The sequence below is a fragment of the Syngnathoides biaculeatus genome, chromosome 10, assembly GCF_019802595.1.
Source record: "Syngnathoides biaculeatus isolate LvHL_M chromosome 10, ASM1980259v1, whole genome shotgun sequence".
Lineage (NCBI taxonomy): Eukaryota > Metazoa > Chordata > Actinopteri > Syngnathiformes > Syngnathidae > Syngnathoides > Syngnathoides biaculeatus.
Window position 1 is genome coordinate 4046223 of NC_084649.1, and position 25224 is coordinate 4071446.

Sequence of the window (25224 nt, forward strand, 5' to 3'; positions counted from 1 at the left end):
TCAAAATTAGAATACAATAATAGTACACAACTGGTTCACATACAGTTAAATATGGAGCCCAATGGGCTATAGGAATTAATTTAGACATTTAGATAGAAACATCACGCCTGACTTTGGTGCAGGCAGCGTGGGATTGATTCCTGCTCAGTGACTCTCGATATCACTGCAACTTTCACTTGAGCTTGAGTTGTGAAAAACTTGGACCGGAAATACTGATTCCCTGTCCCTCCAAATGAAAACAGCTTTTAGGCGCTGATGATCTTTCTACAGTAGGTTAGAGCGGCGTTGACGGGTTGACGGTGGGGTCTGCGCCAGTCACGATGCTGGTCCTGGTCCTGGTCCGTGGTGCAGTGCTGCTTGTCGGACTGGCGATGTCGTGCAGTTCGGACCTCGCTCCTCCTACTATCGACATTAACCTGGACCATGATCCCCAACTGCAATGGATGCCGATTCTAAAAGTATTTGATGCTGACTTCCTCAAGAAAACTGTTCAAGAGGTCATAGAGTAAGGGAAACAAACATACAATACTGTACTTACTGTCAAATTTGATTACATATAATTATACATATTTGCAATCTTTTCAATCCCAATCTTCTTCTCCTTTTCCTTTCGGTTTGTCCCGTTTGGGGTTGCCACAGCGTGTGATCTTAGATGAACGTATATAGTATTTACAGCGTTGTTAAACGTGTTGTATGGCCCCACCCAGAACCTGGAATAAATGGCACACTGAAGCGGGGGAGGGAATTACAATACAAATTTGAAGTTGTAGCGCCGGAGAAAAGGAGTCGGAGGCGGAGTGTCGGACACAGGAACAGAACTTGCTTTATTGTTCGACATCAAAACACTACTCGCCTAACGGTGGGAACTCTGTTAACCTTTTCTCCGGAAGCGCAACAACAAAAACAGTCCGTGCGGAACCCCGCACCCCAACTCGAGGTCCCGCGGGTGAATTATGTAAACACCACACAAGCCCCCACAGAATTCACCCATAGTCAAAATCCTCGTGCCGTGGAGGGATGACGACCGACCCCGGCGGGTGTGCACTGTAGGGGCCGAGGGGGGCGGGGCCGCACTGTCCATTGAGTCACGGGACAAGGGCCCAGGCGGGGTCAAGGGCACCCCGGCAGGCGCAGGGGCACAGGGTAAAGTGGGACGACCCCGGCGCGGGGGGAGGGCCAACCCCAAAGGCTGGGCAATGTCCAGGTGCGCGGGTTTGACCCTGTCCACGGAAACAGTCTTGGGTCTGCTGCCAATGTCCACGAGCAGGCTCTTATCCCCGTGCTCCAGGACCCTGAACGGTACGTCGTATGGGGGGCGGAGAGGTCCACGGTGGGCGTCATGACGAACAAACACAAAATCCGCAGAGCGCAGGTGACGGGGCAGCTGGGGTGCCATGTTGCGACGTGGGAACCGGCGCGAACCCTTTTGCGGCCTCCAGCAGGGAGGACCGTTGCCTGGCTGCAGACCAGGGCGCTGTGGCGTCCGGGATGAATTCGCCGGGGACCCGCAGTGGCTGGCCGTAGACGAGTTCGGCGGATGAGGACAACAGGTCCTCCTTGGGGGCGCACCTGAGGCCGAGCATGACCCACGGGAGCTTATCCAACCAGTTGCCGTCCGTCAAGCCGGCACGCAGGGCTGCATTCATGGAGCGGTGGAACCGCTCGCAAAGACCGTTCGCCTGGGGGTGATAGGCGGTAGTGCGGTGCAGCTTGACCCCCAAACTCTCAGCGACTGCGTTCCAGAGTTCAGAGGTAAACTGAGGGCCACGATCTGAGGAAAGGTCGCACGGGGTCCCGAAGCGCGCAACCCACGTGCCGATGAACGCCCGAGCCACGTCTGATGAGGAGAGGGGAACGGCTTCGGGCCAGCGGGTCGTCCTGTCCACCATGGTGAGCAAGTAGGTGAATCCGTGCGAGGGAGGAAGTGGACCTACCAAGTCGACGTTGACGTGGTCAAACCTCCTCTCGGGGACAGCGAAGGGCTCCAAGGGGGCTTTTGTGTGGCGATGCACCTTAGCCCGCTGACAGGCCACGCACGAGTCGACCCAGGCCTGCACATCTTTCTTGAGACCGCGCCACACGAACTTCTGGGCCACCAGCCTCACGGACGGTTTCCTTCCAGGGTGGGAGAGGTTGTGGACCGCCTCGAAATCAGCTCTTCGCCAGTTTGCAGGGACCAGCGGCCGAGGCTGATCAGCCGAGAGGTCGCACAGCAACCTGACGCCCGAGTCACCAACCGCGACTTCCTCCAGGCGCAAACCCGTGTCAGAAGTCTTGAGGGCCTGCACACCGTGGTCCGAGGCCTGGTCTGCGCTCATGCGGGAGTAGTCGAGACCCAGATGCTCAGTGCCGACGATCGCCCTGGAGAGGCAGTCCGCAACCACATTGGATTTGCCGGCGATGTGTTGGATGTCCGTAATGTACTCCGAGATGAACGACAGTTGGCGTTGCTGGCGGGCGGACCACGGCTCGGCCACCTTGGACATGGCGAAAGTGAGGGGTTTATGGTCCACATATGCCGTGAACTCACGGCCTTCCAATAGGGAGCGGAAGTGGCGGATCACCAGCCAGAGGCCGAGGAGCTCTCTATCGAACGTGCTGTATTTGCGCTCCCTGGGGACCAGCTGACGGCTGAAAAAGGCAAGCGGTTGCCAGGCGCTGCCGACCCACTGTTCGAATACGGCTCCAACAGCGTAGTCCGATGCATCGGTAGTGAGAGCAACAGGGGCCCCGTGGGTCGGGTGGGCCAGCATCGCGGCACGACTCAGCGCGGCCTTCGTAGCCTCAAAGGCTTCCATCCTCTCGGCCGTCCATTCAATGTCCCGGTTGGGGGCCTTGTCTTGAAGAGCCTCATAGAGCGGGCGCATGATGTGGGCCGCCCAGCGGATGAACCGGTGGTAGAAAGTCACCATCCCCAGGAACTCCCGGAGGCCCCGAGCCGAGCGAAGTCGGGGAAAAGCGGAGACGGCCTCCACCTTTGCCGGAAGGGGGGCGGTGCCGTTCTTGTCTATGAGGTGCCCGAGGAACTGGATAGAGGGCACCCCGAAAACACACTTCGCCGGGTTGATGATCAGGCCATGCTGCTCAAGTCTTGCGAAGAGGTCGCGGAGGTGCATCAGATGTTCATCCTCCGAGGAGCTGGCGACGAGGATGTCATCCAAATAGACAAACACAAATGGCAAGTTCCTGAGCACAGAATCCATTAAACGCTGGAAAGATTGTGCCGCGTTTTTAAGACCAAACGGGATCCTCAGAAACTCGAACAGTCCAAACGGAGTGATTACAGCTGTCTTGGGAACGTCTGAGGGGTGCACGGGGACCTGGTGATACCCGCGCACCAGGTCGACCTTGGAGAACAGGGGTCTCAAACTGGCTGCCCACAGGCCTTTTGCGGGCCGCGAGATGATATCTTGTGGCCCACCTTATTATGATAGTAAAATGCTTGTGCGGCCCTCAAGTTTTATAATGAATGGCACTTTTACAGCCTTGTGTGCGGAGCTGACGAGCCGACCAATCACGCTGGGGTAGATGGGTATCTGGCAATGTTCCCTCTAAATTGCGCGCCAGCGCAATTGCGCACTTGTAGCGCACACCCAGCGCACATGAAAACCGATCCAGCTCATTGAACCAAAGGTTTACTTTTTTTTTTTTTTTTTTAACAGGGAGCAGGCGGTCTCTATCAAGCTGCTGCTCCGCCACACCATGCCACGTTCTCTACTTCTTTGTCTACCTGACACCACCCACCTCCCGCTCTTAAAGGCGTACACTCATAACTATAAACACCGCCCACCACCGGTGCTTTAGTTAGAAATAGAGCAAAGACGAGTTGGACATGCTGTTTGTTTACTCTAGATAATAATGACAAAAGTAAAAAAAGAAATGCTGTTTCTTTAATGAATATTGAAGTATGTCAATATGAATAATAATCATCATTATAATCATAATAATAATACTTATAATAATAAGAATGAAGAAGAAGAAAAAGTGGTGAAACTGGATGAGATTTTCTCTTTTTTGAGTGAGAAAGGTCTGGTCTGAATCCAAAATAGAAAGTACAGGACGAGATGGTGTATGATGTTAAAATTCCACCTTGGCGCAGCCTGATCGAGGATGAAAGCACAGACAATAGAGTGCTCAAAAGCTAATTCTGTATTTTAAAAATAGGAGACCTCATAACATTAACCTTAAAACTGTTTGGTAGCATCTTTCAGTTTTCAACATGCATTGCTAAAGATATTCTGCAAGCAATAATTCAGTGGAAAAATGGACGGGATATCATTGTGAGTTAAAAAAAATGAAACAAAATTGGATGCGACATTTCAAATTTACAGTTCAAAGTTGGCTTGGTTTGGTTAGCAATGAATTTTTTTTGTTTGTTGACATTTTCATTGTAAGTTTGCAAAAACAAAAAATTGTTCTTCAAAATGTTCTGATGGAAATGTAAATGCTGTAATCTGAATCTTTGAATGAGCCCTGTAGCTTCAATGGATGACACTGATCTGACCACAGTGCATACGGCTGACGTTGCTCACAGTGGTCAAAGGGGGCGCTCACGGGCTTAGTGTGTTTGCTCAGAAGTAAAAAATTTGAGGGAACGTTGGTATTGGGTGTGACATCGACCAAGCTTGATGCAAGCATAGAAACAATTTTCAATGAATAGAAAGTTACAGCAGCGTTGCCAAAGCTTTTTTTTTTAAGTTTTGCACGCAAGTTGTAAACACCACAGTCCTTCTTCATATTATTTTGTGTTTTAAAAAAAAGATGTTTGAGAAGATAAGATTGTTTTTTATTTCTAGTTTAAATTCCGCATACATCCATGTGTGCCAAGGGAGCGGCCCAGCCTCAGCCAGACTCCACCTCCAGCGGCCCCAAGGTAAATTGAGTTTGAGACCCCTGCTCTCTAGCCATGTCAGAATTCGATAGAGTTAACCAAAAATTGTTGAGAAAATTGTTGAGCAGCTGAAACCATCAAAGAGCTGTCTTGACTCGATACCATCTGAGTTTTTCAAAATTATTGTGAAATCGGTGTTCGCTGATTTGTAACAAATTATCAATTGCTCACTTCAGTCTGGTGAGTTTCCTAAAGCTCTCAAAGTAGCTGCAGTTAAGTCTCTTCTAAAAGAGAAAAAAAAAATCAGAGCACTGGATGATTCCATGTTAACAAACTATAGAACCGTCTCTAATCCCTCTTTCATAGCCACGATTGTTGAGAAAGTTAGTTTTAATCAACTCGACATTTTCTTGAATTTAAATGGACTTTTTGACAAATTTCAACCAGGTTTATGAACTCATCACGATACAGAATCTGCTCTTATCAAAATGCTAAATGATATGACTGAATACGGACTCAGGAAATGTATCAATTCTGGTTTTGCTGGATGTCAGTGCGGCTTTTGATACGATAGATCACAGTATACTGCTAAACAGATTGGAAACGTGAGTAGACCAAATGGAATGGTCATTAAATGGTTAAGTTCCTACCTGGAGGAAAAGAGCTACTTTGCAACCATTGGAAGTGCTCAATCTCAACTAATAGCAATGACATATGGGGTCCCTCAAGGGTCAGTTCTTGGGCCACTACTGTTCAGCCTGTATTTGCTACCTTTTTCCAGTACTTTACTTTTGACTAGCAAAGCTATGCATGTGACACACAGTTATATGTAGTAGCAGTGTCACCAGATGACTTTCTTTCCATTGAGGTGTTGTGGCACTGTTTAAAGCAGGTAAATAACTAGGTAAGCAAAAATTTCCATCAACTAAACCACAACAAAACTGACTTAATCGTTTTTGGCAACTAAGAAAAAGATTGCTGTTCGTAAATACCTGGAGTCACTATCTTTAAAAACAAAGACACAGTCTGAAACCTTAGCTTCTGATAAATTCTGACCTAACCTTCAACAGTAATATCAAAGCAATCACTAAAACTGCCTTTTACCATCTCCAGAGAACATCTCAAGTGAAGGCTTGCATGTGTCAAGCAGACCAGGAGAAGCTCATCCATGCTTTTATCTAAGTAGACTTGACTATTGTTATGGTCTTCTGACTGGACTCCCCGAAAAGAGCATTAAACAGATGAAAGCTCGGGTTCTGACCAGAACAAAGAGGTCAGAGCTTGTAACTCCAATCCTAAAGTGACGTCAGCCCCAAGTGTGAATGTTTTTAAATGCAGTTTAAAAACTCTTCTTTTTTCTATAGCATTTTAGAGTACCTCTGTTTTTTAGTGAAATTTATTGCATTAAAAGCTGTTTTAATTGAAATTTTTATTTGCAAACATTATTTTTTAAATCTGAATGCTCTTAGTCATGTAAAGTACATTGCGTTACTTTGTGTTTGAAATGTGCTATATAAATACATTTGCTTTACTTTGCTATATATGTTACGTCTACATGTTTAATAAGGGCAGATGCAAACAAAGAATTATTCCATGCTGGGCTATATACTTCTTTGGGCCTATCCAATAAATAATATAAGTAAATGTTAACTGTTTAAAATGCTAATAACTACAATCACCAGTAATATTTTCTTTTCGCTTTTCACTATGGATGCATTCACATTTTTCTCCAAAAAACATCTGTCCTTTCAGTTCTGCAATCCCAAAATGGTTTCACAAAGTCCTTAGACCTCTGATAAAGGCCTCAGAGGTGTTCCTTCTTCCTGAACCTTATGGGAGGAGCTCCGTGGCATGGCTGCCCACTTCGGCATAAGCCTCTCTGATATCATAATGCTCAACTTGGCCTATGAAGCAACTGCGTATGTGGTCTTTGGCATTTTACTTTCATATGATGTTCTCGCGAATTTCTGACACATTTGTATCCTCACAATAGTTCGCTAAGTCAATATTCTTTGCTTGCAGATTCTTCATGAGCATTGTGGCTCAGAACAAAGATGGAAACGTGTACCATGGCAGGAACCTTGACTACCCATTCTCTGTTATGAGAAATCTTACTGTCAATGTTATCTTCCGAAAGGACGGAAAGGTAGATTATGTCTACTTTTGTTATCTTTAGGAGGATATCATGCAACATCATTAGGGTCACATTAATGACCTATAACATCCATCCATTTCCTGAGCCGCTTCTCACAAGGGGCACGGGAGTGCTGGAGCCAATCCCAGCTATCTTTGTGCAGGAGGCGGTGTACACTCTGAACTGGCTGCCAGCCAATCCCAGGGCACAAACGCTCACACTCACAGTCACACCTACGGGCAATTTAGAGTCTTCAGTTAACCCACCATTCATGTTTTTGGGATGTGGGAGGAAACCAGAGTGCCCGGACGGAGGGAAAACCTACGAACTCCACCCTATTTGAACCGCCGTCCTTAGAACTGTGAGGTAGCTGCCCCAACAAATCCACCATCGTGCTGCCTGACATATGACAATAAATTCAAAATAATCAATTGAGAAAATTAAATGCAAAGAATGGGAGATATCACCTGAGCATCGTCCTTCATGTGCCAGATTTAATCTCAAATCAGTGCTTTAAAAATCGACAAATAATTCTCGAGTATTGGGTGTGACCTTTTGAGTGTTCACATGAAACCTCAATGCAATCCTAAAAACTATCACTCCTACAGTCATGTTGGTCCACTACAACCTCTCATGTCAAAAACAATCCCTTCCGGAATGATGATTTGTTGAAAATTAGAAGTATGGTAAACTCCTGCATATCCATTTGGCATTTGCAAATTCACATAAAATTAGAAGGGTATTGTTTTTTTCACCATTCCTATGGGTTTCCCCTGAGTACTCTGGTTTCCTCCCACATCCCAAAAACATGTATTAATTGGAAAATGTGAGTGCAGATGTTTATTTGTTTCTCTATGCCCCGCGATTGGCTGGAAAACAGTTCAGGGTTGTACCCTGCCCCTGCCCAAAGATAGCTGGGATAGGCTCCAGCACTCCCCGGCCCTCGTGAGGATAAGCGGCTCAGAAAATGGAAACTGCAGATTTAGGTTAGTTGCAGCAGGGTTTACTTGATCTCTGAGTAGTGGTGATTCTTGCCTTAAATCAAATGAAAAAGGCTGCAAATCACCTGCGACCCTAGAAAGGAGAGAAGTGTCAGAGGAAATGGATTGATGGACGGAATCAAACTTAAACAATTAGTAAATAAAAAGTGGCAAATGAGGGAGTGATGCTGACATCACCTCATATAGTCCTGGCTCACTTACCACTATGCTTTTTTTCCTGTCCAATACTTTTCCAAATTCCACCTCCAAGTTTTATCAATCTAGAGTTTAAATTCCAAAGTTTCACTGTGAGACCAAAATAATTATTATTATTGTTCCACAAATGCCAAAAGCTGTAATGCAACCTTTCACCATTTCAGATCTCATAGATTGGAACCACCTTTGCTGGCTATGTTGGCCTGTGGACAGGACAAAGTCCATACAAGTTCACTGTTTCTGGTGACCAGCGAGGTAAGACCACACTCTCCCCACTATCCTCAAGTGCTGAAAACTTGATGACACAAAAATATTGCTTTGTGTACGTGACTAGGCAGGGATCACTGGTGGGAGTTCTGGAAGAACATCGCTTCAGCTTTCCTGCTGAGGAGAAGCCCAGTCAGCTGGCTGGTGAGAAAGGTGAGATGAGGAAAGAGAAGATAAGGAATCATGGTAAAACAAGCACTGTCGAACGTATCAGTAGACATTAATACCCATGCCAAAGAATGATGGAAAAAACATATTTTTGACACAAATAAATAGGAGAGACAACATAAAGTGTTGTAGAGAAATCATCCACCCATTAGTTGAGCCACTTAGAAGGGTTGCACAAATAATCCATTACCTTTCTAGTAGTTTAAGGAGGGAAGCCTGGACTTCTCTCTCCCCAGCTACTTCATCCAGCTCTTTCGGAGGGATCTGGAGGCATTCACAGGCCAGCCAAGAGATGTAGTCTCTCCCGCATGTCCTGGGTCATCCCCAGGGTCTCTCTAGATGGGACCCGCCCAGAACACCTCACCAGGGAAGCGTCCGGGAGCCATCCGAATCAGATCCCCCAGCCACCTCATCCATCGCCTCTCAATCTGGAGAAGCACAACAAACAGCTCGTGACCATAAGTGAGGTTATGAATGTAGATCGACCAGAAAATTGAGAGCTTCGTCTTTCAGTAAGCTCTTTCACAAAGCAACCACAACAGACCCATATAGGTCCACATCACTGCAGATGCTGCACCGATCCACCTGTCGAGCTCCCGTTCCATTCTTTACTCATTCTTGAACAAGACACCAAGGGACTTCACCTTCTCTACTTGTAGAAGGTCATCATCCCTGACCTGGAATGAGCATACCATTCTTTTCCGACTTTGGACCATAGTCTCATATTTGGAGGTGCTGATTCTCATTCCAGCCATTTCACTCTTGGCTTGAAACTGCTCCAGTAAGACTTGGAGATCATGGCTTAACCCAATAGAATCACATCATTTGCAAAAACAAAGATGCAATACTGGGGCCACAAAACCGGACCACCTCCATGCCTCATCTGCCCATAGATATTCTTTGCATAAAGGTTATGAACCGAATTTGTGACAAAGTGGAGCCATGGTGGAGTCCAATTCTCACCAGAAACTTGTGCGACTTACTCCCAGCAATGCAGACAAAACGCTAACACCGGTCATACAGGGACTGAACTGCCTGTATCAGTGGGTCAAATACCCCATACTCCTGAAGCACCCCACACAGGAGTCCCCAAGGGACATGATCTCAGGCCTTCTCCAAGTCTACAAAACACAAGTAGACTGTTTGGGCGAATTCCCAGAACACTGAAGGATTTTGTTGGGGGTGAAGAGCTGGTCCACTGTACCACCGCTAGGACAAAACTACATTGCTCCTCTTGAATCTGAGATTTGACTTCCTAACAGACCCTTCCCTCCAGCACCCCAGAACAGACCTCATCATGTCGAAAAGAGGGATCTCCAACCCAGTCTGCTAATCCAGAGGTACTGTCCCTGATGTCCATGCATTGTTGCAGATGTGTGTCAACCAGGACAGCCCCATACCATCTGGAACTTTTAGAAACTCTGGGCAAATCTCATCCAACCATGGGTGCCAGGCCACTGAGGAGTTTTTTAAAGACCTTGGTGACCTCAACCCCAGATATTGGAGACCCCGTCTCAATGAACCCATACTCATCTTCCTCATGGGAAAGCGTGTCAGAGGAATTGAGTAGGTCTTTGAAAAATTCTTTCCACCGACTCACAGTGTCCCTGGTCAAGGTCAGCAGCACCCAATCCCCAGTATACACAGTGTTGATGGTGGACTGCTTTCCATTTCTGAGATGCCGGCAAGGGGACCAGAATTTCCTCAAACCACTCCAGAAGTCTTTCTCCATAGCCTCACTGAACCCAATCCCATGCCGTAGTTTTTGCTTCAGCGAAAACCAAAGCTGTCTTCTGCTTGGCCAGCTGTTACCCATCAGCTGCCTCAGGAGTCTCACAGATAAAAAAAAAAGGCATGATATGACTCCTTCAGCTTGATGGCATCCCTCACCGTTGCTGTCCATAACAGGTTTGCCGCCGCGACCGCCACTGACTACCTTACACCCACAGCTCAAGTAGTCACCTCAGCAATGGCAGCGCGGAACATTGTCCTCTCAGAGTCGATGTCCCCTGTCTCTCCTGGAACATGAGCAAAGTTATGTCAGAGGTGGGAGTTGAAACTCCTTCTGACAGGAGAATATGCCAGATGTACCCAGCAGACTGTAACAATACTTTTGGCCCTGCCAGATCGGACCGCCATCTTGACCCACCCACCCAGTCAACTCAGGAATAGATGGTGATCAGTTGACAGCTCCGCCCTCTCTTCACCTGAGTTTCCAAGACAAACGACAAATTCAAAAACTCAACAAAACCTAGGGTGTCCTCGTCCCAAATGCACATGTGGACACCCGTCTGATTAAACATAGTATTCATTATAGACGATCTGTGATGAGTACAGAAGTCAAATAACAGAACACCGCTCGGGTTCTGATCAGGAGTGTGTGCGTGTCCTCCAGTTTCACTCCTATTGTCCATGTGAGTGTTGAAGTGGCCCAGCAGAACAATGGAGTCTTTTGTAGGCACACTCTCCAGCACCCCCTCTTGGGTCTCCAAAAATGGTGGGTACTCAGAACTGCTGTTTGGTGCATAGACACAAATAGTTCGTCCCCCATCAGTTTGTCATTCCGCCCCACCACCCAAATGTGGATAGAGGCTACCTTGTTGTCAATCGTGGTGAAGGCACCAAGCCAGGGGGAAACAAATATACCCACATCTAATTGGCTCCTTTCACCAGAGGCAACTCCAGAGTAGAAGAGGGTGGAACCCCTCTCAAAAGGACTGGTACCAGAGCCGAAGCCGTGTGTGGAGGAGAGCCTGCCAATAATGAGACGGAACTTCTCAACCTCACACTTCAGTTCAGGCTTCCTCCAAGTCCCGAGAGCCAGCTTTTGTAGTCTGCGATTGGATTGCCAAAATCCCTGCCTTCAGCCACTGCGCATTTTACACTGTATCTGACCCCAATTCACCCTCCCACAGACGGTGAACCCACGGGAAGGGGGACCAACACACCCTTTCAGGTTGTGACTGTCCGGGTCCCATGGGTGCAGGCCACCAGGCACTCACCTTTGAGCCCCACCTCCTAGCCTGGATTGAGAGGGGCGCACTTGTGACCGACGTCTGGGCAAGGGAAACCTCAATCTATATCAGCGGTCTTTTCACCTTGCTTTGACTGGTACCTTACCTAGGACCTGTTTGGCATGGGTGACTCGACCAGGGGCATAAAGCCCCAGACAACTTAGCTCCTAGTCCTTGGGACACACAAGCCCCTCCACCACGGTAAGGGGATGGCTTCCAGGAAGAGACAGAAATCAGCACCAGTGAAAAATGCACAAAGTAACACAGAACCAAAAATACTGGTGGTACCACAGAAAAACAATTGATGTATTCCAGCCTTACATGGACCAGCTTTGAATACATTTTTGAGCCAGGTGAATATTCTTCAACCTGAAGTCTATGTAGTAATTACTCGGCCGCTTTTTTAGCACGATAAGGGTGTGCGTTTTGAAAGAAGCAAACCTCCATGCTGATCGAGTTGCTTTAATATCTGCAAATTTGATTTAATAATGTGAACAGATAACATTTAAATGTGACGCTCAATGAGAAATTCACCAACAGTGAACATGATTTTAATTTAAAGACATGCTAAAAATAAATGTGATGCTCCTGGGATCGGAAAAATCTCCAAATAACCCGCATCTTGCATAATGCCACAGAGTTTAAAGGTTGGCAACAAGGTCGAGGCTTCATCTCAACTTTATAGTCCACTCATTCTGCAGGAATCTTAAGGAATTTTAAATGGTGGCAATTTGTCTTTTGTGCAGACTCTAGAAAAGGCAGAAGACTTCCAAGATGCCGTCCTGCGTCTTTCCAAAATTCCCATCATCACACAAGTGTATTACATTGTGGGCAGGGCACGGGCAGGTGAAGGGGTCGTCATCAGCAGAGACCGAGGCGGCCCGGCAGATATCTGGCCGTTGGATCCACTGAGTGGCGGGTTGGAATGATGAGCTGGCCACAGTCTTCTTGTTATGGGCTGTTTGTTCATTGGGATTACACAACTTTCATTACTTTTGTTTGTTTAGATGGTACAGAGGCTCCCTTCCCCAGCCAAGGATCATCGAAAGTGAGCTGTCGAATCGTAAAAAACTGCTGGAATATGAGACAGCACAACATTCTCATGATACAAGCATCATGTTACAGTATGTTAATACTACACACTACCGTCTCTTTTTCCTAGAGGAGCAGCAGAAAAAGCAATGAATGCTACTGGTCAAGAGCATATAAGTATGTATGCGCTTTATCAGGCAAGTCACAACAAATTATTTAGTATTCACAGGAAACTTATGAAACTAATGGTAAGACCAATTTCAGTTGGAACAATCAGAATTCATTTATAACCTGTAATGATGTCTCTATCCAGGTTTTGTCACTATTTCCTGTGTGTAATGGGTAAGAAGAACATCCATTCATTCGGCTCTCTATCATTCTTGTGGCAAAGCATCTCATGACAATTCATTTAGGGTCATATTCTCCCTTTCGCGGAAGTCAGAAAAGCCTCACAGATGTGTCTTGTAGCATGCAAGGAAGGTTGGGCACAACTAGTCTTCAGTATGGCATGGAGCCCTCATTTTTTATTCATGGACCTCAAAACATATATCACTAACAAGAACAGTATTTTGATTAAATTAATTGTGTTTTTATTTATGTCCTACATAAAAAACATGCACTCCTAAAAGGTTTGTTGGACCGGTAGGCACCTTAGCACTGTGCATGTCTCACTGATCACTGCAATGATTAACTTCTGTATCCACTACAGAAAATATGACATATTGCCACTGGCTTTCTATAGCATTCACACAGCTCAGGAATATTTCAATCTTTGCAATTTACAGCCAACCTCAGACTTCAATGAGTTACGTCCCTTGGGTCATTGCACACACATGAGCTGCTTATGCACAGTGGGTGTCCCAGAAGTCATTACAGCAAAATGTGCATCCCTTAAAGGTAAAGTGTTATCCCTATAAACATTCTTAAATAGATAGTGAAATGAAAACTACATATAACATAATTCACTTCAATATCTACACGAAAAAATAAGTCTCATTCGACATCCAAGTGATAGCCATATTGGCTGCATGTACTGTCCGTGACATCACCCCGGACATTCGCAATTGAAAACACGCTGTGGCCCCTAGTGTGGGACACGCCCTTTCAGACACGGAAGCTCTTTTCGAAGAAGAGAATGTCTCACAATCGAGTCAAGTGTCTGGGGCGATATTATCCTATCGTTTCGAGCCATATTTAGATTATATGTGGATCACTTCGAACTAACAACAGACTCCCTGACAGTATGTAGCCTACTCAGCCGCGAGCGATGACAATACTGAATACTGTAAAACGGCCCGGCTCGGCACCGTGATAAGGCACCTCGCCGCTGAAGGTGAGCCATGTCATAACACACTAAAAATCATGCATTTCATGTCGGTGGCATTTTAAAGCTCAAGTGTCGTCAAACGGATGACGTGCCCGGCTCATTGCATTGCTGGACATTGCTTGAACACTCGGGAGAATGGAATTACGCTTCATAAGTTTGAAAGAGACCCTGTTCGTTGTGAAAAATGGATTGCACGGGTGCAGAGGACGAGAGCTTCGTGGGTTACAAATAACAGGTAGGTGTGTATACAGCTCCAAAAAAAAAAAAATAGTTTGGGGCAGACCACGTAATCGGTCTCTCTCATAACGTAGCAAAAGATCCGCGTATGAAATGTGTTGATATGCGCATACAGCTACTAAAAAAAATTATAGTGTGGGGCGGACCACATAATTGGTCTCTCTCATAACATAACATAAGATCCACGTATGAAATGTGTCGATGTGCGCGTCGCACACCCAACAATGTCTCGATAGTGTTCATCGAGTACTGCGACGACTTTGAACATACCCCTAAAAGCAACATAGCCAAGCTCCACCTCCTCCGAAACTCAGCCACACCGGCATTCAGCGGTCACAGCTTCTGCGAAGGCTGCGCGTCGGGCTTTGCGACGAGGGCGGCTCTGAAGAACCCAGCCGAGAATGCGTTACTCAGTCGCGTGCGCGCATAAAGCGCTACGGCTCGACTGTGACTAAAGTAGCACCGCTCGGCTCTGTCATAAGCCACAGCGGCTGGCTGCGATGAGCCGCGATGGATCATCTCCGCCGCGGGAGTGGATCAGACGGGATGTGGTTTGGCCGTGATCGGATATCATCTGAATATGGCTCGAAACAATATTGTAATATTGCCCTGAGTGCTCGAAACAATAGTGTAATATTGCCCTGGTAACTTCACTCAGTTGTGTGCTGTTGTCCTTTTCGAAAAGAACTTCGGTGTCGGAAAAATGGGATTATCTCTGTTGTTCGGCATCCGTAGTAGCAGGCACTGCGTGTTTTTAGCAGCGGAAGTGACGCTGACGTCAAGGACAGATGACACGACTAATATGGCGACCACTTGGATGTCGACGGACACTCAATTGTGCAACTTTGTGCATGGATGACGCGCTCTCCGCTCACTTTCTTTTTTTCCGTATAGTCATTGAAGTCAATACTGTTATATGTATTTTTCATTACAATATCTATTTTAGAATGTTTATAGGGATGACACCCGGGCTTTAAGGTACGCAAGCCAGACAGAAAAGGCTTTTGGACGGAGCGAAGACGATGACTCTGAGTTATTGGGTGATTGAATGAATGCCAACTTCAGGAACCTTTTGCACAGATCAGTTGGTCTTGTTTGATCACACAAACACAACATGAGATAATAGTAGTATAAAATTAAAAAGTAATGGGAAAACAACAAACCATATGAGATTTGAACAAAAAATTTAAATGAAAGTACACATACAGTGGGACCTTGGCGTTCAAACGTCTTTTCGACCAAAAAAATCTGTGTAAAAAATTCCTTAGTTTTCGACCCACTTAAATCAGCCATCCATCAATTTTGGAGGCTATCTCAGCTGTCAACGGGCAGGAGGTGGGCCACACCCTGAACTGGTTGCCAGCCAATCGCAGGGCACATGAAGACAACAGCTGCACTCACAATCACAACTAGGGGCAATTTAGAGTGTCCAATTAATGACGATAATGGGATCGAACAGATTTTTATGGTGATCCTTTACTTCCTGCAAAAAACATGTTTTAAACTTCAATATTTATATTTATATAGTTTCATTGTCTGCTCTTTCGATCATTTTATAGGAAAACAGTCTACACAACAATAATGAGTGCAGCAACCCCAGAGAAGTATACCACACTTGTCAGGCCACCGGTATGTGCAATAGATTACTTTTATTTTTTTAACTTCTTTCCTGAATTTGGTTCAGTTTCTTTTATAATACCAAGTGATGAAGTACAATTCACGAAATCATACCTATTTAATGTCTTTCAAGGACTGCCGCACAACTCGACTGACCTGAAGTGCTTCCACCGGTCAGTGAAGTGGAACCACGATTTTCTGTTTGAGTGAAACCGATGAGAATTTTTCAAAAGAAAGCTAATACAAATTTAACGAGAACATTTTGCATACTCTGTGATCATCACCCTAACAGCTTTTTGAAAATAATAGTATGTTTCACAAACCTGACGGTACAAATGTAAATAGTGCGTAATATGTGGCGTTACCGATGAAAGAGATGCGTTGTAGCTTGTTACAGTTATTAATTACAGACATTAAGTTTTCATCTGACTATGCAGAGTTGATATAGTTTCAAAAGAGAAAGTATGAGCGCAATAGCAGAAATATTTTGATCCTAGATAAACTGCACTAATAGCACAGGTGTTAAGTGTGAACAGTGTTTATTTGCCAAATTGTGGGAAAAACTTCACAAGTATTTTAATGAAATATGATTAAAAAAAAATTCTGAAATAAAAACCAAGCTGCGTCGATTGTTTAACTTGTAACAGACCAAAGAGACTTTGTAATAGAGTAAAATAAGTTCAAATGCAATTACACTGAAGTTTGGACGTGTTAAACAAATAAAAACACTACAATTTTCAAATAATGTTTAATGTGTATTTCAATGAATACACTACAAAGAAAACACATTTAATGTTCAAACTGATAAAACAGTTTCGAGCAAATAACTGTTAACTCACAATTTTATGGCTGCAACACGTTCCCCAAAAAAAAATTGGGACAACCTCATGTTTACCACTGTGACATCACTTTTTCATTGAACGTCATTCAATAAATGTTTGGGAACTGAGGAGACTCCAACAGAAAATCAAAACCACTGAACGGATTGTCGACACCACCCTACCCATCCCTGAAGACTTGCACGCTGTCACGGCCGTAGCGGTCCCTGTCATGGGTGTGCCGGTCCCCGATGCGGCGCGCACCTGCCTCAATCAGCAGATACGCACACCGGTGCCTCATCCCAGTAATTACGGCTCACAAATACATGGCCACGTGCGTGGTCTGATTTTTTGCCAGATCGTTGTACTTATGTCATGTTCTCGCAACTCCTTGCCCATGCTCTTGTCCAATTTGAAAGTCAAAGTGATGAGTGCGTCCAGGTCTGGCGGCAAGTCTAGCGGGATCAGCTGGTCCTTTACCGCGGGGGACACCCCTTGAAAGAACGCATCTAGGAGCGCCCTGTTGTTCCAATGGCTCTCTCCTGCCAAAATGCAGGACTCTATTGCATAATCAGAGACTCTTGGTCGACCCTGCAGTAGGGTGATCAGCGAGGTTGCTGCCTCGCTTTCAGGGGATGTGTACTTAAAGACCTGCGCTGTTGGCGCAGTCATCTCGCGTGGAATAACTTTTGTTATTTTATCTTTTTGACGGAGGAAGAAACACGCTGCTCATTTCAGTTACCATGGAACCGGAAAGAGGAATAACTTTATTTTATTTTTGAAACACACATTTACACAGAACAGTGCAGTGACGTATGAGATCACCTGTCAACACTCCCACTTGATCTCGTGATATACAGACTGTTCGACTTATGTTTTATAGAACTTATACACTTCACCATTGTTTCAGTGTTGCTCAAAACCTTCAGGTTGTTCAATATACTGTTCACATTCAATAGGAGCATGTTAGATACACTGTCTTAATGTCCATCTGATGTATGTTAAGATCATGCTGTGGTGCCACTTGCATCAAAGCACGAATCGAATTCAGATTTGCAGTTGGAAAGAAAGTTTCCTTGTAGTCTACTCCCATAACTTGGTTATAACCTTTAGTAATATATCTTGCTTTGTCGGTCTTTGTCTCATCTGCATTAGTTTTGACAGCGTACACTTCACACTTTCATAAGGAGCAAGATCAGCGAAAAATCTGTCGCTTTTACAGTGCCACTTTTAGCTTTCAGGAAATACAGAAATATAGTACTTTGATAGTCGTCAGTAAATGCTAGCATGTATCTGAATACATCTTTACCAATTGGATCAACAAGGCCAGCTAGATCAGTATGGACTACCTCAAGTGCTGATTTTCCTATTGTATCTGGCTCCCTATTCCTGGTTTGAACAATTTGTCCTTGTCTGCAGATGTCACAACCCAGTTTGGATTTACCTAATTACAGTGTCCCAGGATTCTGTGCCCTGTCTGGATATCGTTACAACTGTTACAACTGTCATCAGTCACATTATTTACAGTGTTCAAATAATAGAGTCTGTTCTAGTTTTTGGTCCCACTTTTGTGGATGAGTTCACTGCGACCTTCTCTGAAGGTGGCTGAACCTCCATTGGTCGATACCGCCTTTACTGAGAAGACGTCCTGTGGATATGTAGGAATGTAGAATGCCTTCTTCACAATGGCTTTGATCCTCTTCCCCTCACGATCCACCGCCGTCACCTCGGCATCGCCTCTCTTCAGGGCCACACCATTTCTTCTTGTGCCATCGGCCAGTTCAACTGTGTGATCTTTGGGCTGGAATGAGTCATCAAATCTTCGGAACGTCTCTCTCCATTATTATATGCGGAGTAGCTCCAGTGCCAACCATGAGTCCCCTGTGCTTCAGGCCAACAAATTGAGATTCACTCACTTTGAATGTGTATGATTGTTCCTGACAGTTGTCCAGGGTTCATACACATCCAGAGAATCAAAATGATTTTCCATGACTTTCCAAGTATTAAATACAAAATTCCATGACTAGTATTGGATTGACTGATTGTGGACAGTAATATTTCAGCTATATGATCGTGTGTTTTCACTTAAATAATAAGTGCCAAAACTTATCAATGTGGTAGGCGCATCATAATGACTGTGAAATTTATGGTTATTAAAAATATAAACTATAATTACATGTTGAACATGTATTTTCATCTAAAGCTAATGTTATGTTGCCTATATTTAAAATACAGGATTACCTATTTATGTACTGTATTGTCTGTGCTTTCATCCTCGATCAGGCTGTCCCAAAGTGGAATTTTAACATTATACACCATCTCATCCTGTACTTTCTATTTTGGCTTTAGACCAGAACTCTTTTACTCAAAAAAAGAGAAAATCTCATCCAGTTGCACCACTTTTTCTTCCATTATTCACATAACTCGACATTCATTAAAGGAACAGCAAAACTTTTTTTTTTACTTTTACCATGATTATCGAGCGTAAAGACAAGCAGCATGTCTAACTCTTTGCTCTACGCTGCCCAGACTGTGTGGGTGGACGGTATTTGTAATCATGAGTGTACCCCTTTAAGAACCGAAGGTGGGCGGAGTCACATAAACTATCAGGAGACTGTGTGCTTCCATGTTTAAAAAAAAAAAAAAGTCAGGCTGTGGTTCACTGCTGGATTGGTTTTCATGTGCGCTGAGAATGTCTATGTATTTCTACTCGTAACAAATTTTACGCACTTGATTTTTCGTGCTCGACTGTGCAGATTTGAGAGTGCGATTGTGGTGGTCTACATAATTCACCCACATGACCTCGAGTTAGGTTACGAGGTTCCTCACGGATGTTCTTGTTGGCTACATTTCCAGTGTTAGAGTGTTAGAGAGTTCCCGCGCAAGGGGTTCACTCTGTCGATGTCAGCAATAAAACGAGGTTTGCTTCTGTGTACAACACTCCGCCTCCGACTCCTTTTCTTCGGCGCTACACTGGTGACCCCGACGAGACTGAACTGAACATGGCAACCACCATCCTCAAATTGCTGGAGTTTTGGGAGACGTCCGCGACAGCGTGGTTCGGGCAGACGGAGGCTCGATTCGCCTTCCACGGGATCTCGGATGATACCGTGCGTTATTACCACATTGTCTCAGCCCTCGGGAGCTCAACAGCGGCCAGAGTAGTGAGTTTCATCACATCTCCCCCTGCCCGAGATAAATATGCTGGGCTCGAGGCTCACCTCCTCAAGGTTTTTCTAGCTTTCACGGCCAGAGCAAGCCCGACATCTTTTTGGTATTAATGGATTGGGGGACAGAAAACCTTCCGAACATATGGAAATTATGCTAAACCTGCTGGGCGCGAAGGAGCCCAACTTCCTTTTCATGGAACTGTTTCCCAGACACATGCCGCCGCATGTTCAGACAGCGTTCGCTAACACTTCTATCACTGAACCCCGTGCCCTGGGTGAGGAGGACGACGGTTTCTTCCTGGCCACCCAGCGCTTCTCCCCTGAGGTCCTGGCCCCGGCACACAGTTACTCGCCCCCGGGCGCGGGGGTGCCATACAGCAAGGGCCCCATCGCCACCGACGGCCGCGCTGGCACAGGCTTGTGCTAATTCCACGGCCGTTTTGGCGCGAAAGCAAAGAGGTGCCGCGCCCTAGCAACTACGAAACGGCGGGGAAAAGCCAAAGCCCGCGCTCCATAGCGGCCGTGAGCGCGGGCGGGAACAACTGGCTGCTCTTTGTCATGGACACCCTTTCCGGGCGCAAATACCTTTGCGACACTGGCACCCTGACCGCCACTGCGGATGACGCCGCTGGCAGGACTGAGGGGCCACCCCTACTGGCTCCCCTCTCTGCGCGTATGGCATAAAGACTGTGGACTTGTGTTTCGGGGGTCAGCGCTTTACATGGGACTTTGCCACTGCCGATCTCTCGTTCTCTCTCCTAGGCGTTGATTTTTTTTGTGCCCACAGGCTGCTGGTGGATGTGAAGAAGGGCCGTCTGGTGGAGGCACAGACTTTCTCCTTGGTTCCTTGTGTCCGCAACGAGGCGATTTATGGCGGTCTCTCCAGTTCACTCTCAGATGGCACCAAGTATCAGCTCCTCCTTGGTGAGTTCCCCGGCTTGACACGGCCCACTTTCTCCTCTGCCGTAGCTAATCATGGCGTTGAGCACCACATCGAGATCAAGGGCCCCCCTATTTACGTTAGAGCCCGACGGCTTGACCCCGAGAACCTAGCTGTCGCTAAATCCAAGTTTGCCAACATGGAGCGCCTGGGCATCGTCCGCCGCTTGGATAGCCCATGGGCATCGCCGCTACAATTTGTCCCTCGACCAGAGGTTGGCGACTGTGTGGTCTTAACGACGCCACTACACCCAACCGTTTCTCTCTCCCCCACATTCAGGACTTCTCGGCCCACCTGGCGGGCAAAAGCCTGTTCTCCAAGGTCTACCTGGTGCGCGGGTATCACCAGGTCCCCGTGCACCCCTCAGTTGTTCGCAAAATGACTGTAGTCACGCCGTTTGGCCTGTTCAAGATTCTGAGGATGCCGTTTGGACTCAAAAACGTGCCCAGTCTTTCCAACGTTTAATGGATTCGGTGGTCAGAGACTTGCCCTTTGAGTTCGTCTATCTGGACAACATCCTCGTCGCCAGCTCCTGGGAGTAAGAATATCTGAAGCACCTTCGGGACCTCTTCTCGAGACTCGAGCGGCATGGCCTGATCATCAATACAGCGAAGTGTGTTTTCGGGATGCCCTCCATCGAGTTCCTCAGGCACCTCATTGACAATAACGGCCCTGCCCCCCTTCCATCAAAGGTGGAGGCCGTCTCCGCTTTTCCCTGACCTCGCTCGGCTCGGGGGCTCAGAGAGTTTCTGAGGATGGTGACTTTCTATCACCGGTTCATCCGCCGGGCGGCCCACACCATGCGCCCCCTGTATGAGGCTCTTCACGGCATGGCCCCCAATCAGCACATTGAATGGACGGCCAAGAGGGTGGAAGCCTTGGAGGCTATGAAGGCCGCGCTGAATCATGCCGCTATGCTGGCCCACCCGTCCCATGGGGCCCCCGTCACTCTACACCGTTGGGGCCGTATTCGAACAGTGGGTCGGCGGCGCCTGGCAACCGCTTGCCTTTTTCAGCTGGTCCCCAGGGAATGCAAATACAGCACATTCGATAGGGAGCTCCTCAGCCTCTGGCTGGCGATCCGCCACTTCCGTTCCCTACTGGAAGGCCGTGAGTTCACGGCATATGTGGACCACAAACCCCTCACTGTCGCTATGCCCAAAGTGGCCGAGCCGTGGTCCGCCCGCCAGAAACGCCAACTGGTATTCATCTCGGAGTACACTACAGACATTCGACACATTGCCGGCAAATCCAATGTGGTCGCGGAATGCCTTTCCAGGGCTGTCGTCGGCACTGTGCATCTGGGTCTTGACTACTCCAAAATGAGCGCGGACCCGGCCTCGGACCACGGGCTACAGAGCTGGGTCGTCTCATGCAAAGGCAGCAGACTGCAACTCGAAGTGCAGCTCAATTTGGATGGTGAAGGGATTAATATTGCCCGAGTCCCCGGAAAAACGCTCTGGGCGGGAGAGCGGTGAGCAGACGGCTCTCTGAGCATCAGAGACCAGCGAGGGAGCTGGTTCGGGGGTACATGAAACTGCCGCGGCACCTACTGGATCCAGACTGACGCCGGCTCCAATGGACGAGGATGCAGACAAGGATGCGAGCCAAGTCATTTCCTCCTACAGTTGACAGGCAACCATATGGAGGGCTCCTTCAAGTTTGGCGAGACGTCGACCATGGAGATGGAGAGCGTGGCACACTAGATCAGAGTCAGCTGGGTTCATGTTACGGCCAAATCGTTCTGTCATGGCCAGAACTTGATGCTGAAACCCAAATGCACGACTCACAAGGCTTAAGAGATGTTTGGCAAGCGTGTTTATTCAGTCCAAGGTCAAAACACTAGCAGGCAGTCCACGGAGGCAGCAGTAGCAGAATCTGCAGTCGTGAGAGGAAGGTCAAGAACGAGGCGGGGTTTGGTACACGGGGTAGCAAGAGCATGGACAAGGCGTTGAGGGAACCTTACATAAGTACAAAGATCTGGCAACGAGCAGACCCCACGCGTGGCCATATATCTGTGCACCATAATTACAGGGACGAGGCACTGGTGTACGCTGCTGATTGAGGCAGGTGTGCGCCGCATCGAGGACCAGCACACCTATGATGGGGACCGGCACGGCCATGACAGCACGCCACTCGAATTAGGTCCAGAGTAGGCAGGATCCTTTCAGCCCCACACATCCTGGCCACCAGCTCTTCTAGCCCCTTCTGTCGGGTAAGCGCTACCGATCAATGCAAATCAAAACTAGCAGGCATTCAAACTGTTTTTTCCCTCTGGCAATGGATGGGTTTCCGACGAGGTCACCAATGTCCCAGGATTCCCTTTTTCTTCAATGTCATAACTCTTAGACCAATCGGATAAATTAACGATTGGTGGAGTGTGAAGTTTTTATCTATCACCTGTGTTCTCCAACCTCTATGACATACAAGATGGCAGCCGTCGCAAGGCATGATGGGTAATTGGAAACCCAAGTCATTCAATTCTTAATCAGCGAACCTACTATTTTCTGCCTTGTGCAGTTTTCTCTAAGCCAGTGCCCAGACACCCTACAGAGGAAACTCATTTCGGCCGCTTGTATCCAGGATCGTGTTCTTTCGATCATAACCCACAGCTCATGACCACAGATGAGGGTAGGAACGTAGATCGACCAGTAAATAGAGTGTTCCACCTTTCAGCTTAGCTCCTTCTTCACCATAACGGACGGATAAAAAAAATCTGCATTCATGCAGATGTTGCATCATCCGCCTGTCAATCTCTAGTTCCAATCTTCTTCGCTCAGAATCAGTCAGCTAGTGAACAAGACCCCAAAATATCTGAACTCCTCCACTTGTGGAAGGATCTCATCCCCAACCCGGAGAGGGCACTACATCCCTTTGCCAACTGAGCCGTTGATGAAGAGTAGAGCGAGTTCAGTTTCTGTTCCTCCTGAAGTCCACAGTGACTTTCTTTTGTTTTTGTAGTGTTCAGTGCCAGTTTGTTGTCTGTGCACCAAGTTGTGAGCTTCTGGACCTCCTCTCTGTAGGCTGTAGGGTCGACTACCTTTGAGATCAGACCGACCACTATTGTGTCGTCAGTGAATTTGACGATGATATTGGAAAAACATTTTTTTATTTAGATGATCTGATTGGTTGCGCATCATCAAACCTTCATACAGTTCTATCTATCTATCTATCTATCTATCTATCTATCTATCTATCTATCTATCTATCTATCTATCTATCTATCTATCTATCTATCTATCTATCTATCTATCTATCTATCTATCTATCTATCATCTATCTATCTATCTATCTATCTATCTATCTATCTATCTATCTATCTATTTTTAGTTTATTGTGGTGGAGGGGTATGTGTGTGACCCAGGACAAGCTGGAGAGAAAAGGTCTCATCTGGGCTGGGAATGGCTTGGGATCCCCCAGAAGATCTGGATGAAGTGGGTGGGGAAAGGGAAGTGTAGATGGCCCTGTTAAAGCCACTGCCCTCGTGACCTGACCTTGTACTACTACCTATTTCCCAATATATGTAAATGCAACTTGAATCAGAAGTAGTACTATCATTTCTACAGTCACACTGCATGGTCCAATGGAACCTCTTGGGTCAAAATCAAAACCTTTCTGGCCTTCTGATTTGTTGAAAATTTATAGTGTTATAGTGAACATTGTGTGTTCTTTCCACATTTGAAAATTCCCCGATTTGCACATTTTATTTTAACCTTTGCTGTTATACTCAATACAGTGAGAAACGTACCACTCTGCTTTTGTGCTCAAGCCAAAGCTTATAAAATATTATTTTGGCCCCACCTTGTGGCATAAAGGAGGAACTTTGATGTAGCGCAAAGAGGAGTTTCATGGAGACAAAAATAGTGACATGCCTCTATCTTGTGACATATATACATATATATATAAGCATTCAAGATTTTGATTTGATTTGAGTCGATTTATTTTATTTTTGATAAATTGCTTAAATTAAATTACTTGTCCATAGTTGATTTGAATGACTATGTAGCAACCAGTCCATTATTGAACGTTTTAGCAGATTGCACCGCCACCCCTACCCCCCAAAAAGAAAGACAGTGTATAGGAACAGTTTTCTTTGGACTATTTAAAATGTTGATATTAAAAAATGTGAAGAGTAGCCGATGTCAGCCGTCAAGGCTATTGTGTGGTGCAACATGAAAGTTAAACTTTATTCTGTTTTGTAACACACATAAGTGGAATATTACTTTATATCAACTTTGTTTTAACCACAAAAATAGTGCTGGCATGGTGGAGCAGCTTTAGAGCGTTGGCCTCACAGTTCTGATGTCCAGGATTGAAATCCCTGGCCCCACTTGTGTGGAGTTTGCATGATCTCCGTGCGCTTGTGTGGGTTTTCTCCAGGCTATCCAGTTCCTCCCACATCCCCAAAACATGCATTAATTGGTGACTCTAAATTGCTCGTAGGTGTGATTCTGAGTAGGACTGTTGTATGTC

At 46.3% G+C, this 25224-nt stretch overlaps 1 pseudogene; it reads left to right on the plus strand.

Annotated features, from left to right (window-relative positions):
- The first annotated feature begins 5538 nt into the window (after nucleotides 1–5538).
- Nucleotides 5539–12795, plus strand: LOC133506932 (N-acylethanolamine-hydrolyzing acid amidase-like; annotated as a pseudogene).
- Nucleotides 12796–25224: the final 12429 nt, after the last annotated feature.